General features: G+C 38.2%; 1 protein-coding gene across 1 annotated transcript in view; it reads left to right on the top strand.

The window, feature by feature from the left end:
• The window catches only part of LOC123593056 (olfactory receptor 1J2), a 33,122-nt gene that overhangs the window by 14,870 nt on the left and 1,353 nt on the right, over positions 1-16,899 (top strand). The window lies entirely within an intron of this gene.

Consider the following 16,899-nt stretch of genomic DNA (forward strand, 5'->3'; position numbering starts at 1 on the left):
CCTGTTGCTCTGGCCGGATGGGGAGCCCCTGGAGGAGAAACTCGGACACGCTGCTCTGGTTCTCCCTCCTCATACTGGTACATCAGCTGAAGGGGATGGGTGGGGAAAGTTGAAAAGAGAAGGTGGAATGTTTCTGGATAAAAAAGTGATCATTGTGGCGTAGTATAGTAGAGATGTTCTTTTGATTTAGGGAAGGTTTGCATTTATATTTTCTTACATTTTAGGCATATTTTGCTGGATAAATGTAGAAAATGTGTACCTTTAGGATATACAACCACTTACTTTTTTTTTCTCAATTTGGTGCCAGTCTCTGCAAATGATAATACTAACAGTTAATATTTATTGAATGTTGTCCTTATGCACGGTGTGAATAGCTACATGTAGCAACTGATTCAATAGTCTTACATATATGAGCTAGGTAGGTACCATTGTTATTTCCTCTTTTCAGATGGGCTAGCTGAGGCAGACAGTGTCACAATCACTGAGGTAGAAGATTACCAGCTGGGATTTTGACCCAAACATTGTGACTCCAGAGTTTGTTCTCTGGGAGCAAAACAAATTACTTGACATCAGAAATCTCATTGCCCTTCATAATTTTGTGTGTTGTGATCTGTTTAATTCTGCATCCTCTACTTCTGGACACATTCCATGATTATTGATTTGTTCCTTGGCTGTAGACCCAAAATCTATCATAGAATAATAGAAATTTGTTGTTCAAGTGAAAGATGTCACATCCAATTAAATTAATCACAGCAGCCTCTTAAGAAACTTACAACAGGTCTTGTTCAAGATCCGGGTTTCATCCTAATAATCCTGGAATCCAGTGTTATTTAGCTGCCACATAGCATCACATTTAACAAAGCACAATAAAAATCTAAAAATAATTTTTAAAAGGAATTATCTTTTCAGTGTCTCCAAAATAGCCTGAAAGAGATTGATTTCCTAACCCAAATCAATATTTATCACAATACCTACATATTTTTTAAAAGAAAAGGCAGGGATTCACTATAACATTTCAAAGATTATTGTAAAAGTATATTGACTGCAACAAAAAATGTACTTTTACAAAGATAAACTAATAAAACAGTGGATGAAAATAGAGAGCCTAGAAACAGATGAGTCTATGAGGACTTGGCCTCACCATTGCTTTGCCAACCAGATTTAGAAGGCAACCATGTTCCACCAGTCCTGGTTCCCCCAACCCCATATGAGTGAAAAGAAGAGTGTAGTCATGAACCTGTTTAATCCAGTAGGTGAAAATTCATGTCGAATGATAACTTTCAATGGCAACAGCAAAGTAGTTAATTGGCTCCCCAGAATGTCTGGAACCAGATATCAAATCAGATTATTTATGAATGCTTTTCCATTAGGTCTCCCAGAAATAGGTGAAAGGTAGTTGACTACTTAGTTCTAGAGGCAGATCTTTATGCACAGATTCCAGCACTTTGGACCCAACCCTGACCCCACAATCTTCATGGATTGTGGAAAATGAGTGATGGAACACTCTCTCTAATTTGCTTGAAATTTTTCAAATCATCTAGGTCAGTTTTTCTTGGGGGAACATGCAAAACTATACCTATGTAGTGTGATTTCCAGACCAACATTGAGACTTCCATATCCCCATCCAAAATATCACCCTCAATAGGCTGCTGGTACTCGAAATTCTTTCAGCAAGAGATAAAAGGTTTTAAGTTCCCGACTAAAGTAAATATTCCTGGACAAGAAAGCCCTATGGCCAACCCTCTCACTGAGATGGGCTGGCTGGGAACCATTCATATTCGGGGACCAGGTTTGGATGGCAGAACAAGAGCACTGACCTCCTCAGACAAAATGAGGAGGGGAGAGGGTTGGAGATTACAGGCAGAATGAAAGTAGAGGTCGCAGACACAGAACAAATTTACCATCTTTGCAACTTGGCTGCTATAAGGCTAAAAAGAGTCACATTGTTAATAAAATCTGATTGAGCACCTAATGTGCACCAGGTGCTTTTCAAATACTGTTCATTTCTTCCCACAACCTTTCAGCACAGACATCCAGATCCTCATTTTAGAGAAAAGAACACTGGAACTCAGTGATGAAACTTGTCTGATGTTACATAGCACTAGTATTTGGTAAATCTGAGACTAGATCCCAGGTCTCTATAGCTGCAAAGACTATTTGTTCATACTATATTACATGCCTTCATTAATTACATCCTTGAGTAGGACAGTACTTGCTGTCTGAGAGCACTCAAGAATTTTAGGAAGCAAATCAGGAGGCTTAAAGATTAATGGAAATCTATGGCTTCAAGATATATGTCTAGATGGTAATATTAATAATAATATTATTATAGCAATCATTCATTAATCACATATTTATTGTGTGAATAATAATATGTCAGTTACTGTGACATGTACTTTATATCATCTCAGCCTAAAAGGACCACAAAAAGGGCATTATTCTCATTTAACTAGTTGGAAACTAGGGCTTGGAGAGTGTAAGTAGTTTGCCTAAAATCATTCAGAGTGAAAGTTATGGACAGATCATTAAATTCCAGATTTATCTGATTTCAAATCTATGTTCCTAACCACCATGCTCTATTGCCTCTAGCAGAGCATGGTTTGATGAAAAAGAGACATCTGGATATGTGCTCCTCATTAAGGATAAGGTGGGATATGTAATTTCCCCAAGCCTTTGGATGGATGTATTGCCTCAGTCCTTAATCAGATGATCAAAAGCAAATAGACTAGAATACCAGCTACAGTATCTACAAAGATAACCCATCATAGAGTGAATTTCTTAGGGCTCCAGGACAAAAGCAGATCAGATATTGGTCAATGTTTTTCATAGAATACTTAATTTCTATCAGTAACTAAAAAAAGTTAAGGCAACTGTGGTAAACATCCATTGGAAGTAATACCAAATAGCCAGTAAAATGAGTTAACAAAAAGCTTATGAGATAATTTTTGAATATTGGAACATAACAGAAAATTGTATGTAGGCATATTTAAAACTATTCGCAAAACAATGCAGATTACATTATTATTTTTTCTAACCTGGGAAGTTTTGCTCATTGTTTAAATGCATGCCATATATTCAGCAAAACTGTAAGAGATAACATTTTCCTACAAAGAAAGTACAAACCTCCAAGGAATTATAATTATTATGTTCACCTAAGTTATTTAAGATGACACAACAAAATTATTAAAGTGCTTGGCAAAAGTAGATTTCTGTAGTAGACCACTCACACACAAACCCACCCACCCACCCCCACACACACATTTATTGGGGAATGAAGTGTATAAGCCCTACCCTCACCGAGCTCCAGAGTGATAAATTCAAAGACTGTCAGCTTCAGGATGTGAACTAATTTTTCATTTTCTCTCCAGAAGATTTAGATTTGGCACAGGAAAAAAAGGCACAAGCTCAACCCTCAAGTGAGAAGGAGGTATTCTCTCTCTCTCTCTCTCTCTCTCTCTCTCTCTCTCTCTCTCTCTCTTTTTTACCAGATCCAAGGCAACAACATTTTTATTAGCCAGGTTGAGAACCAGGGGACCAAAGCCACAGATATCTGGTGTTGGACAATTTGGGAATAATTACTGCATTTCCCTTAGCCATTCCCAGTGGAGATGTGCTTTTGCCAGATACTCAAGGTAGTCAACTCCTTTGGGAATATAAATAAGGATTCATTTGTGGATTCATTTATTTTTAAAGAATTTTCACATCCCTAAGCTCATTTGACGCTTTAAATAATTCTTGAAGTAGATAGCATTTTCTCCCACTTTATTGTATTTGAGAGTGGCTCAAAAAATGGCCAAATGAGGATTGAAACTCAACCACATTAACTTCAAACCTAAAGTCTAGTTCCAGTCCACCATGACACCTCTCTTATAATAGCAGGCTCTGTATCATATGGACTCCTTCCTTATCACATTTAATCTGGAAATTGGAAGAGAGTTGCTACTAGTCCCTGGGAAATAAAAACATTTATCAAGGAATAGTTAGGCTTATGTTTCTCAGAAATAGAGATTTTTTTTCTTTTGAAAAAAGAAAAAGAAAAAGGTGGGTTTTTTTGAAACATGTAAATGCATGCAGAATTTTTTTTTTTTGGCCAGTTATGACACATAATAGTTGGCATATGCTCAGTGTTCAAAATATACTTTTTAACCATGAGTGTGAGAAGTCTTTAGAAACCTATTCCATTCAGATTGTCAAAATTAGAAAAGAGACACAGAATCAAGTGGAATGGATAGCATTTTACGCAATTTTTTCAATAATTCATTTATTTATTCATAAAAATGTTGTGCAACTCCTATGTGGCAAGAATTTTATGAGATACGGTGAGTAAAGATTTGAAAACACAGTTGTTGTTTTTTCTCTTAAAGAGCTCCCAATCTACGGGGCAGGACAGACAGAACACTGTGTCAAATGTTGTAATGAAGGTGAGTGTTGAGTGCCACAGAAGCACAGAGGAGGGGTATCAGACCCAAATTTAACAGGTCCAGCAAGGTAGGCTTTTGGGAAGTTACTAGTCAGCAGAGACCCAAGACAATTCAAACAAGCAAAAGGTGACATGGACAGCATAGAGACAGAGCATTTCAGAGGGAGAAGAAAAAAAAAACTAAAGGAAGAGGAGACAACCTGCAGAAAAGAGAGATGACACGTTTGGGAAACTATTATCAGGGAAATTAGATTAGCTGAAATATATGCTTCAACAAGGGGAAGAGGTTCAGGATGAGGTTTAAGAAATTAGCAGGCATGAATCAGTCATGCAGAACCTTGGAAGACATGATGAACAATCTACACTTTATCCAAAAGCAAAGTAAGAGCCATGGAAGAATTTGATAAGAATATTGACCATGTCATATTAAAAACTATCACAATAGGTGAAGAATGGATAGTAAGCATGTGTTTGCAGCAGCTGGAGGGGATGCTGGAAAGGCAAGGATGAAGTGATGGGATGCAAGGCCAGAAGCAAGGGACTAGTTACAAAGTGGTCACAGCTGGTTAGATGGGAGGTTATGAAAGTCTATCTAAGAGAGACAATGGAGTTGGAGAAAACTACATGGATTTAAGTCTCCTTCAGGGTCAGAATCTAAAAAATACGGTAATTCTAATGTGAATTGATTTTGATAGACTATAGAAAATTAAGAAAATGAAGGTGTTTAAAACCTCTCTAAATTTGTGGCTTGGACAGCAGGTTGTACATTCATACTGAGTGTGAAGTACCTATGGGCCATAAATTCAGGGGGCAGGTGGATATATTTTGGAGATTGAAATTCATGGAATGTCAATATACAAAAACATGAGATTGCCTAAAAAGAAATGAAAAGAATAAGAAGAGTTGAGGAAAAAAATTCAAGATTAGAAAGACCCCGAATAGCCAAAGCAATCTTGCAAAAGAAAACCAAAGCAGGAGGCATCACAATCCCAGACTTCAAGCTATACTACAAAGCTGTAATCATCAAGACAGTATGGCACTGGCACAAGAACCAACACTCAGATCAATGGAACAGAATAGAGAACCCAGAAATGGACACACAAACGTATGACCAACTAATCTTTGACAAAGCAAGAAAGAATATCCAATGGAATAAAGACAGTCTCTTCAGCAAGTGGTGCTGGGAAAACTGGACAGCGACATGCAGAAGATTGAACCTGGACCACTTTCTTACACCATACACAAAAATAAACTCAAAATGGATGAAAGACCTCAATGTAAGACAGGAAGCCATCAAAATCCTCAAGGAGAAAGCAGGCAAAAACCTCTTTGATCTTGACTGCAGCAACTTCTTACTCAACACGTCTCTGGAGGCAAGGGAAACAAAAGCAAAAATGAACTAGTGAGACCTCATCAAAATAAAAAGCTTCTGCACAGCGAAGGAAACAATCAGCAAAACTAAAAGGCAACCAACAGAATGGAGGAAGATATTTGCAAATCACATATCAGAAAAAGCATTAGTATCCAAAATCTATAAAGAACTTATTAAACTCAACATCCGAAAAACAAATAATCCAGTGAAGAAATGGGCAAAAGACATGAATAGACACTTCTCCAAGGAAGACATCCAGATGGCCAACCGACGCATGAAAAGATACTCAACATCACTCATCATCAGGGAAATGCAAATCAAAAGCACAATGAGATACCACCTTACACCTGTCAGAATGGCTAGCATTAACAACTCAGGCAACAACAGATGTGGGCGAGGATGTGGATAAAGAGGATCTCTTTTGCCTTGTTGGTGGGAATGCAAGCTGGTGCAGCCACTCTGGAAAACAGTATGGAGGTTCCTCAAAAAACTAAAAATATAACTACCCTACAACTCAGCAATTGCACAACTAGGCATTTATCCAAGGGATATAGGTGTACTGTTTTGAAGGGACACATGCACCCCCATGTTTATAGCAGCACTATCAACAGTAGCCAAAGTATGGAAAGAGCCCAATGGATGACATCGATGGATAAAGATGTGATATATATATATGTATATATATATATATATATATATATATATACATATATATATATATATATGTATGTATACACACACACACAAAGGAGTATTACTCAGCAATCAAAAAGAATGAAATCTTGCCATTTGCAACTACGTGGATGGAACTGGAGGGTAATATGCTAAGTGAAATTAGTCAGTCAGGAAAAGACAAAAATCATATGACTTCACTCATATGAGGACTTAAAGAGACAAAACAAATGAACATAAGGGAAGGGAAACAAAAATAATATAAAAACAGGGAGGGGGACAAAACAGAAGAGACTCATAAATATGGAGAACAAACTGAGAGTTACTGGAGGGATTGTGGGAGGGGGGATGGGCTAAATGGGTAAGGGGCACTAAGGAATCTACTCTTGAAATCATTGTTGCACTATATACTAACTAATATGGATGTAAATTTCAAAAAAAATAAAAAATAAAATGAAAAAAAAGAACACATTTCACATACATACTCTTATTCTATAGGATGATTTCCACAAACATTAAACATCATGTACTTGTATCCTAAAGCTTATTCTAAAATGTATTACAATATAATTTATATGATCATTAATCTATTTTAATAAAAATACATTCCAGATAAAAAAAAATTCAAGATTAGAGAAGAGAGAAAGAGGGACGGAGTGGGGAGAGAGGGAAAGAAAAGTGATGGAAGGGAAGAGAACAGGGCTGAAGACAGACCATAGTGAACACTGACAATCAAGGAAATAACAGAGAAATAGTGTCCCCAAAGGGCATCAAACAACCAGAGACATAGAAGGAAAAAGTGTGGGACCACAGAAGCTAAGAGAAGAGAAGGTTAAGCGTTGAAAATCACCCATTGAATTTAGGAATAAGAAGGATTTTGGTGATGTAATGTCAGTGAGTGTAGGGGACAGAATCTAGATTACAATGAATTGAGTAATAAATGGAAACTGTGAAGTCCAGAAGGTGGCTAGTTGTATTGATCCAACAAAGAAGCTTTGTTAGATGGGTAGGTTGGAAAGCCACTGAGGCAAAGCCTTGGGCATATTTGTAGGAGACTCAGAAAACATGAGATCAATCATGGAGAGGTAACAGAATGAAGACAAAAGAAATTTGGGAGAAAAATGGGTAGGAACAGAGACTGGGTAGATTTATGAGTCAGTGATTCTAAATAATGGGTAGAGGGGAAATACAGCAAAGAATTCAATGTTCAAATTTAATATTTGATAGGTAAAGCAGTTCCAAGTCTTCCTAATATGGCGGTGGGAAGAGACTGGCTAAAGTGCAATAGACATCAAGATCATTTAAAGATGAGATCAAAGAATAAAAAAGTCACGTTTTTGAGTAATTCATTCATGCAGATGCTGAAGGCACCCAGTTGACAGCTTATTTGGAGAGGTGAAGTAAACAGATCTAGGTACCAAAATCTGTCACAAAATAAGAGTCATTAGAGTTTGGTAGTTGGTGGTGTAGTTTTGACATGTGACAGTTTCTACTCTATGCCCAGTACTTTTTCAAGTACTTTGAAAAAGCTTTCTTCAGAGTTGGATCAGAAATATATCTAATTACAGTATAATTCAAAAAGATAAGTAGTTACAGTCCAGTTTCCATCCAAAAGGGAAGAGTTAAGGCAACTATACTACAGACCCATTGGAAGTAATATTACATAGCCATTCCAATGATGTTTATGAAAAGCTTATGATATAATTTTTAAAGAGCATAATAGAAAAACTGTATAGAGGCATGATTCCAATGCTATGGAAAAATGCAGATTATCATATTTTAAAAACCTGAAACAATATGCTCCAAAATGTTAACAGAAGCTATATTATATAAGGAATAGAGGCACTTATGTATTTTTTTTATTTTTTATTTTTCTTAATATAATTTATTGTCAAGTTGGCTAACATACAGTGTATAAATTGCTCTTGGTTTTGGGGGTAGATTTCCATGATTCATCGCTTACATACAACACCCAGTGCTCATCCCAACAAGTGCCCACCTCAATGCCCATCATCCACTTTCCCCTCTCCCCCACCTTCCCCCATTAACCTCCATTTGTTCTCTGTATTGAAGAGTCTCATGGTTTGCCTTCTTTCCTCTCTGTTTGTAACTATTTTTTCCCCTTCCGTTTCCCCATGGTCTTCTGTTAAGTTTCTCAAGTTCCACATGAGTGAAAACATATGATATGTCTTTCTCTGACTGACTTCTTTCACTTGGCATAATACCCTCCAGTTCCATCCCTGTTGTTGCATTGAAGAGGATTTCATTCCTTCTCGTTGCCAAGTAGTATTCCATTGTATATATAACCCATATCTTCTTTATGCATTCATCAGTTGATGGACGTTAAGGCTCTTTCCATAATTTGGCTATTGTTGATAGCACTGCTATAAGCATTCGGATACATGTGCCCCTATGAACCAGCACTCCTGTATCCTTTGGGTAAATTCCTAGCAGTGCTATTGCTGGGTCATAGGGTAGTTCTGTTTTTAATTTTTTGAGGAACCTCCACACTGTTTTCCAGAGTGGCTGCACCAGTTGGCATTCCCACCAACAGTGTAAGAGGGTTCCCATTTCCCCACATCCTCCCCAGCATCTGTTGTTTCCTTAGTTGTTAGTTTTAGTCACTCTGTCTGGTGTGAGGTGGTATCTCAATGTGGTTTTGATTTGTACTTCCCTGATGATGAGTGATGTTGAGCATCTTTTCATGTGTCTGTTGGCCATCTGGATGTCTTCTTTAGAAAAGTGTCTATTCATGTCTTCTGCCCATTTCTTCACTGGATTATTTGTTTTTCAGGTGTTGAGTTTAGTAAGTCCTTTATAGATTTTGGATACTAATTCTTTATCTGATATGTCATTTGCAAATAACTTTCCCCATTCTGTCAGTAGCCTTTAGTTTTGTTGATTGTTTCCTTTGCAGTGCACGTATGTATTTTAGAAATATTTCTCTGCCATAACATTTACATAATCATGCATTTATTTTATAAGCAATGAAAATATTAGAGTCTTCTGAACTGTTGCTGAATCTCATGGCCTAGGAAGAAAAATCGAAGGGCTGACAAACTTTGAGAAGAGAAGGCAATTGCTCTTAAAAGCGCCATTGCTGTGTTTGATTGCTCTACCCCCCCCCCCATCCATTACACAGGACTCTGAAAATCAAGGCATGAAACAGCCAAAGGACAAGTTCCTGCTGCCTCAGGGAACAAACAGTCCCTATACTAAAAACAACCTACAGGCAACAAGTAAATGCGTATTGCCACTAGCAAACAGTTTATATCCCACTGCTCTATGGGGCTTCAGCCTTTCTAAATACATGTTCAGAGAGAGAAGAAATCAAGGTCTTTGTCGGATTTATCCCTGAATTTTTATTCATTAGTACTGGGCACATGCAGATCCACTTAAAAAATACTTACTGAATCACAGTAAAGTTAGGGATGTTGCTTTCTTTTTCCTTTTTTAATATTCATTTTTTATATAAAATTTATGTCAAATTGGTTTCCATACAACACCCAGTGCTCATCCCAAAAGGTGCCCTCCTCAGTGCCCATCACCCACTTTTCCCTCCCTCCCATCCCCCCATCAACCCTCAGTTTATTCTCAGTTTTTAAGAGTCTCTTATGTTTTGCCTCCTTCCCTCTCTGTAACTTTTTTTCCCCTTACCCTCCCCCAGGATCTTCTGTTAAGTTTCTCAGGATCCACATAAGAGTGAAAACATATGGCATCTGTCTTTCTCTGTGTGACTTATTTCACTTAGCATAACACTCTCCAGTTTCATCCATGGTGCTACAATGGGCATAGTTCTTTCTTTCTCATTGCCAAGTAGTATTCCATTGTATATATAAACCACATCTTCTTTATCCATTCATCAATTGATGGACATTAGGCTTTTTCCATAATTTGGCTACGGTTGAAAGTGCTGCTATAAACATTGGGATACAAGTGCCCATACGCATCAGCACTCCTGTCTGTATCTGTTGGGTACATTCCTAGCAGTGCTACTGCTGGGTCATAGGGTAGATTTGTTTTTAATTTTTTGAGGAAACTCCACACTGTTTTCCAGAGCAGCTGCACCAGTTTGCATTCCCACCAACAGTGCAAGAGTGTTCTTGTTTCTCCACATCCTCTCCAGCATCTATAGTCTCCTGATTTGTTCATTTTAGCAACTCTGACTGGTGTGAGGTGGTATCTGAGTGTGGTTTTGATTTGTATTTCCCTGATGAAGAGTGATGTTGAGCATCTTTTCATGTGCCTATTGGCCACCTGGATGTCTTCCTTGGAGAAGTGTCTATTCATGTCTTTCCCCATTTCTTCACCGGATTACTGCTTTTCCCCTGAGATCAGGAACATGACAGGGATGTCCACTCTCACCGCTGTTGTTTAACATTGTGTTGGAAGTTCTAGCATCAGCAGTCAGACAACAAAAGGAAATCAAAGGCATCAAAATTGGCAAAGATGAAGTCAAGCTTTCACTTTTTGCAGATGACATGATACTATACATGGAAAACCTGATAGACTCCACCAAAAGTCTGCTAGAACTGATACATGAATTCAGCAAAGTCGCAGATACAAAATTAATGTACAGAAATCAGTTGCATTCTTATACACTAATAATAAAGCGACAGAAAGACAAATAAAGAAACTGATCCCATTCACAATTGCACCAAGAATCACAAAATACCTAGGAATAAACCTAACCAAAGATAAAAAAAGATCTGTATGCTGAAAACTATAGAAAGCTCATGAAGGAAACTGAAGAAGATACGAAGAAATGGAAAAACATTCTGTGCTCATGGATTGGAAGAATAAATAGTTAAAATGTCAATACTACCCAAAGCAATCTACACATCCGGTGCAATCCCAATAAAAATTACACCAGCATTCTTCTCAAAGCTAGAACAAGCAATCTTAAAATTTGTATGGAACCACAAAAGACCCTGAATAGCCAAAGTAATATTGAAGAAGAAGACCAAAGGGGGAGGCATCACAATCCCAGACTTTAGCCTCTACTACAAGGCTGTAATCATCAAGACAGCATGGTATTGGCACAAAAACAGACACAGAGACCAATGGAATAGAATAGGGACTCCAGAATTGGACCCACAAAAATATGGCCAACTAATCTTTGACAAAGCAAGAAAGAATATCCAATGGAGAAAAGACAGTGTCTTTAACAAATAGTGCTGGGAGAACTGGACAGCAACATGCAGAAGGATGAAAATAGACCACTTTCTTACACCATTCACAAAAATAAACTCAAAATGGATGAAGGACCTGAATGTGAGACAGGAAACCATCGAAACCCTAGAGGAGAAAGCAGGAAAAGAACTCTCTGACCTCAGTTGTAGCAATTTCTTACTTGACACATCCCCAAAAGCAAGGGAATTAAAAGCAAAAATGAACTATTGGGACCTCATCAAGATAAAAATCTTCTGCACTGCAAAGGAAACAATCAACAAAACTAAAAGGCAACAGACGGAATGGGAAAAGATATTTGCAAATGACATATCGGATAAAGGGCTAGTATCCAAAATCTATAAAGAACTCACAAAACGCCATGCCTGAACGGATGTTGTTTTCTAACAAATAGTCAAGAATAGGAAATAATTATTATATTACAGAAGATTGTTTCACTTGGATTCATCTACAAGATATCTCTGGAACAAGAATTAAGGACAAGTAGTTTATTTGGGGATCGAAGGAAACAGCAATAGGAGGGTGAGAAAGTAAGGCAGGGAAAGTAGGCTATAAATAAAGGACATCTATCAATGCAATTATCATCTGGGTAATTGAAGCTAATTCCATTGGAGAAATATTGGGCTCCAACACACCTTGGATTTTCTCACCCTAAAGGAGAGTGAGCTGGGGTATTTGTGTACCAACTCTTATCAGTATTTATCTTGGGGCTCTGGGGTGTAGTTGTGGAGGAGAGAGAGTGTTCATTTTCTGGGATTTCCAGCCTGCTGCATTTATAGACCAGCTGAGCTTGAGTCCAGAAAAAGTCCCCAAAGAAATAAAAATACTGGTGGTTTACGTTCTAGTCAGAGTAAACTGAAATGGTAAGATAAATGGTAATCAGTAGGAACTTGGCAGAGTACATTCACCTCCTGCACTGCTCAGATCCACTCCTGTCTTGCTACAGATGTTTCAAGATGGTGGCCATAGGCGTGAACTGAGGGAGAGACATCAATAAAACAGATGATATGAGGATCTGAGCCATCTGTTTCTGAAATTTATTTTTGTTTTCTAATGCCAAATTTGCTGTTGTATCTATCTGACATTATGACTTTTTGTGCCTGGCAATACTTAGCTCTAGTCATATCATAGCCTATGGTTAAACACTCAGTCTCTATGCAAGCCCAGCAGCTTGCCCAGCAGCTCCTGGCTCTAGAAACATTGCATTGCAATTCTTCTAGTGGCGCTTGCCAGAGGCTCCATGTGGTGCCATTATCTACCATGGATACCTCCAGCACCATGGGTTCTGCCAACTTAGATGATCCAATTAATAGAGTCCCCTGTACCATAGCCTGAATCAGCTTCAGAGCCTTCTATTGCTTTAGATCCCACTTGAAATTGGCAGTCTAACAAGTCATTTGACAAATCAGTCAAAGAAGTATTCCAGGTATGGTATGTGTTGTCCCCAAAATCTGAAGAGCTCTACAATGTCCTGAGAGAAGTACAATAACTTGTCCTTTGCTTTTCAGTTAGTTTTGTCTTTCATCCACCCAAGTGTAAGCTATTCTATTGTCTTCTATGCTATGCTACCTGCCACAGGTCTTTCTGTCTATAGCACATTGGACATCAATCTAAGGTATCTTCATTCTGCTCACCATATTTCAATCTGTCCCAAACCACCTCACATAGCTTTGTCTGTGTCTTGCCATCACTCTTGTTGGTACCGATGCTTACATAGCTTCCTGTTCCAGTACCTGAGCTCCCTAAATCCTGTACCCAAGTACTGTTGTCTGTTGGATCTACCAACTTGCCCCACCATAGATTTTCCCTCTCCAGTGCACCAGGTGTCTGCTGTGTCCCTCCCAGGGAGTCCAGTGCCTATAGCCAATCTATCTTATGGTCCACTTTGAGTTTGCTAAGCTGCTACTGCCAATATTCTGGTCACTTTTTTTCTCTGAATTTTGCCTAGAATGCTGTTGATCTTCAACAATTCTGAGTTAACATTCTCCTGAGTCCCTCTGCTCCAGGGTACATGAAGTTGTGGCAGTAATATAAGATCATCAGAGTGATTACATTGGGCCCACCCAGATAATCCAGGATAATCTCATTTTAAAGTCAGCTGATTAGCAACCTTAATTCCATGCACACCTAATTCTCCCTTATCATGTACCATACCATATGCAGCAGTAATATAAGATCATCAGAGCTAGAAAGAAACTTGCCCAGATAAAAGCTCTGCTGTATCTACCATGTCCTAAACCCAGATATAAAAAAGGCCAAAATAAACCCTCAAAGATTATTATCTCAAGGTATAAATACTATTTGTGTGTCATTTACCTTATTCCCAAGAATCACTAATGCCAGAATAAATGATTATTATCGTCAAAGGTCAGTTTCAAAGAACCTGAAACTTTTAAACGTCGAGTCAATTTTTCTGGGTTGTGTGTGTGTCAACAGTTTTTCCTATTTGCAAGTTCATTTCCTTTGTGGGTTATATTTCCTCCCTTCCTCCCTCCCTCCCTCCCTTCCTCTCTCCTTCCTTTCTTTTCTTTCTTCCTTGAAAACTATTTCTATTTGATGTAACCAACCCTAAGTTTTCAAGGAAGTACTAAAATCTCCACAAAAAAAAGGTGATTATTGCTGTCTCTCCCCACTTTGTATTTCATAGTAATCACCAGAAAGAAGAAACAGACATTTTCTTTGGGTTACTTGGTAGGCATAGCCCAAGATCTCTTTGTGTAGGAGATAGTTCTGCCTAAATTCTCAGAGGCCATCGTGTTATTTGGCTTTCTGTTTGGACCTGGTTGGATCTAGTAATTTCTCTCTCTCTCTCTTTTGAACCTCTCTGGTGTTTATCTTATGTCAAAATGTGATTAAAGCAGAGGATGTAACAGAAGGGAGACTGAAGGTGCCTTGAGAGCCTTTCCCTGTGGGCTCATTCTCCAAGTTTCCCAGCACTAACATCCCTGCTACAGGATATCTTTCCTAGGGGAATCAAGGGAAAAATTGGGCAGTTAAGCAAGTCTGATGGATGTTTTGAACTGGAAATTATAACATCTTCTTCCTATCCCCTCAGGTTCTCTCCTTGGCTAGTTATACTACTAAATTCATAGATTCAGGGCTGGTAGATGGGAGTGACAGTCTGAGAATGTAGCTTTTCTTTTTGATGCCCAAGAAATTTCTAGGACCTTGGAAGCTGATATTTAGGTACCCTAAAGAGAGAATCTCAGGGAACATTTACTTACCAAACTCTGGATCATAACTGCAGGCAAGGTCAGTACTGGGGATACAATGGGTATGTTTTCTCAGCATATATGAGTTTATATGTGTGTGTGTAAGAGGAAGAATCAGGAAGCTGATTCTGGCATGGAGAAGAGAGAATAAAAAGGAGAAAATGAGAGAGGGTGGGGAGACATGGAGTGACAGAAGAACAGAGAGACAGAAACAAAGAGAATGAGAAGTGATAAAGAAGGAAGGAGAAAATGACAGAGAAAGATAAAGTGAAGGGTCATATAGGAAGAGAAAGAAAATAAAAAATCCAAAAATGAACCAAGAGATAAAGAGATATGGGGAAGAAGTCTTTGGAGGAATTTCCACTTGCTTTAGATCCTGACATAGTCCAGTTGATGAATGTGGGAGAGGGTGTTTTAGAGTCATCTTTGTGATTAATGACAAATGCCTCTAATGAGATAATAACCTCATATCCTTACATGTTAGGTAGGCATTAGCTTTGTGAAGCTATTGCTTCATTTTGTTGAATACCAGGTGGAAGCTGGGAAGGACACATGAATTTTGTTACATACCGGTACCCAGATAACCAGAGTATTTGGATATTACTGCAATATTGGTGTATCAGTTTCCTATTACTGCTCTAACAGATTACCACAAATACAGTGGCTTCAAAAACCCACACATTTATTATCCTACAGTTCTGGAGGTCAGAAGTCTGAAATGCTGGCATTCCTTAGTGAGGCTCTAGGGGAGAATTTGTTTCCTTGCCTTGTCCAGTTTGCGTGTTTTGTTTATTTATTTGTGTGTTTATGTATTTTTGTCCAGTTTTTAGAGGCCATTTTCATTCCTTGGCTCATGACCCCATTCCCCATTTTCTATGCCAGTGGCATAACATTATAAAATCACTCCCTGACTGATTCTTCTGCTTCCCTCTTCTACCTTTAAGGATATGTGATTACATTGGGCCCACTCAGATAACCCAGGATAATCTCATTTCAGAGTTAGTTGATTAGAAACCTTAATTCCATGCATACCTAATTCTCCCTTATCATGTACCATACCATGTCCCCAAGTTCTAGGCATTAGGATGTGGACATCTCTGGGGGTTATTATTTCTGCTTACCACAACTGACTAGCAGGGCTTGTAAGATGACAGGAACAACCAAGAGGGATATAAATACTTGGGATATGAACTAAAAACTTACTTTTTTGGCATCTTTTGACAATAGTCCTAATTTTTCATTACAGGATGTTATTATGTTGCATAGGGAGGAAAGGAAGCATATTCAAAAATATATACTGTGTATATAATTTAAAATGCTGTTGCATCAACACAACCCTCTATGTGTTGACAGTAGAAAATAAACTATAAATAAATTTGCATGAAATACTTGCTGGGAGTCAGCCTGATCTTTGCTTTCTCAACATGACATGAAATCCCAGGAAACCCACATTCACCAAGGAGAAAAAGCCTAAGTGATGTAAATGAAAATGTGTATTTTTTTTAAATGTTTATTTATTTTTGACAGAGAGGCAGAGAAAAGGGGCAGAGAGAGAGAGAGAGAGAGAGAGAGGGACACAGAGCGTCCAAAGTGGGCTCTGCGCTGACAGCAGAGAGCCTGATGTGATCTCAAACTCATGAATCAAACTATGAGATCATAACCTGAGCTGAAGTCAGACACTCAAACAACTGAGCTATGCAGGTGACCCTGAAAATGTGTCTTTCCAAGGAAGTTGGAACAGAGAAGTCAGCAAAAGTGAGAGAGGTGGGAGTAAGGGAGAAGTTGGAAATGTGGGAGAGACACAGATTTTTCAGGGTCTTTAAGCCATATTAAAGTTGTTACACTTCAAATTTTTAAACAGGGGAAGAAGTCATTTAAGTTTTAAAGAAGAACTACAGGTTTTTAAGAAAAAAATTTCTCTTCAGTGCAGAAGGGAAATGCATCAACATAATTCAGAGTCTCTTAAGAACCCTCTACTGAATTGATATAAACAAAATATATGTATACTGATGAATGTCCTTTAATTAAAACAA

The sequence above is a fragment of the Leopardus geoffroyi genome, chromosome D4 (assembly GCF_018350155.1).
Source record: "Leopardus geoffroyi isolate Oge1 chromosome D4, O.geoffroyi_Oge1_pat1.0, whole genome shotgun sequence".
NCBI lineage: Eukaryota > Metazoa > Chordata > Mammalia > Carnivora > Felidae > Leopardus > Leopardus geoffroyi.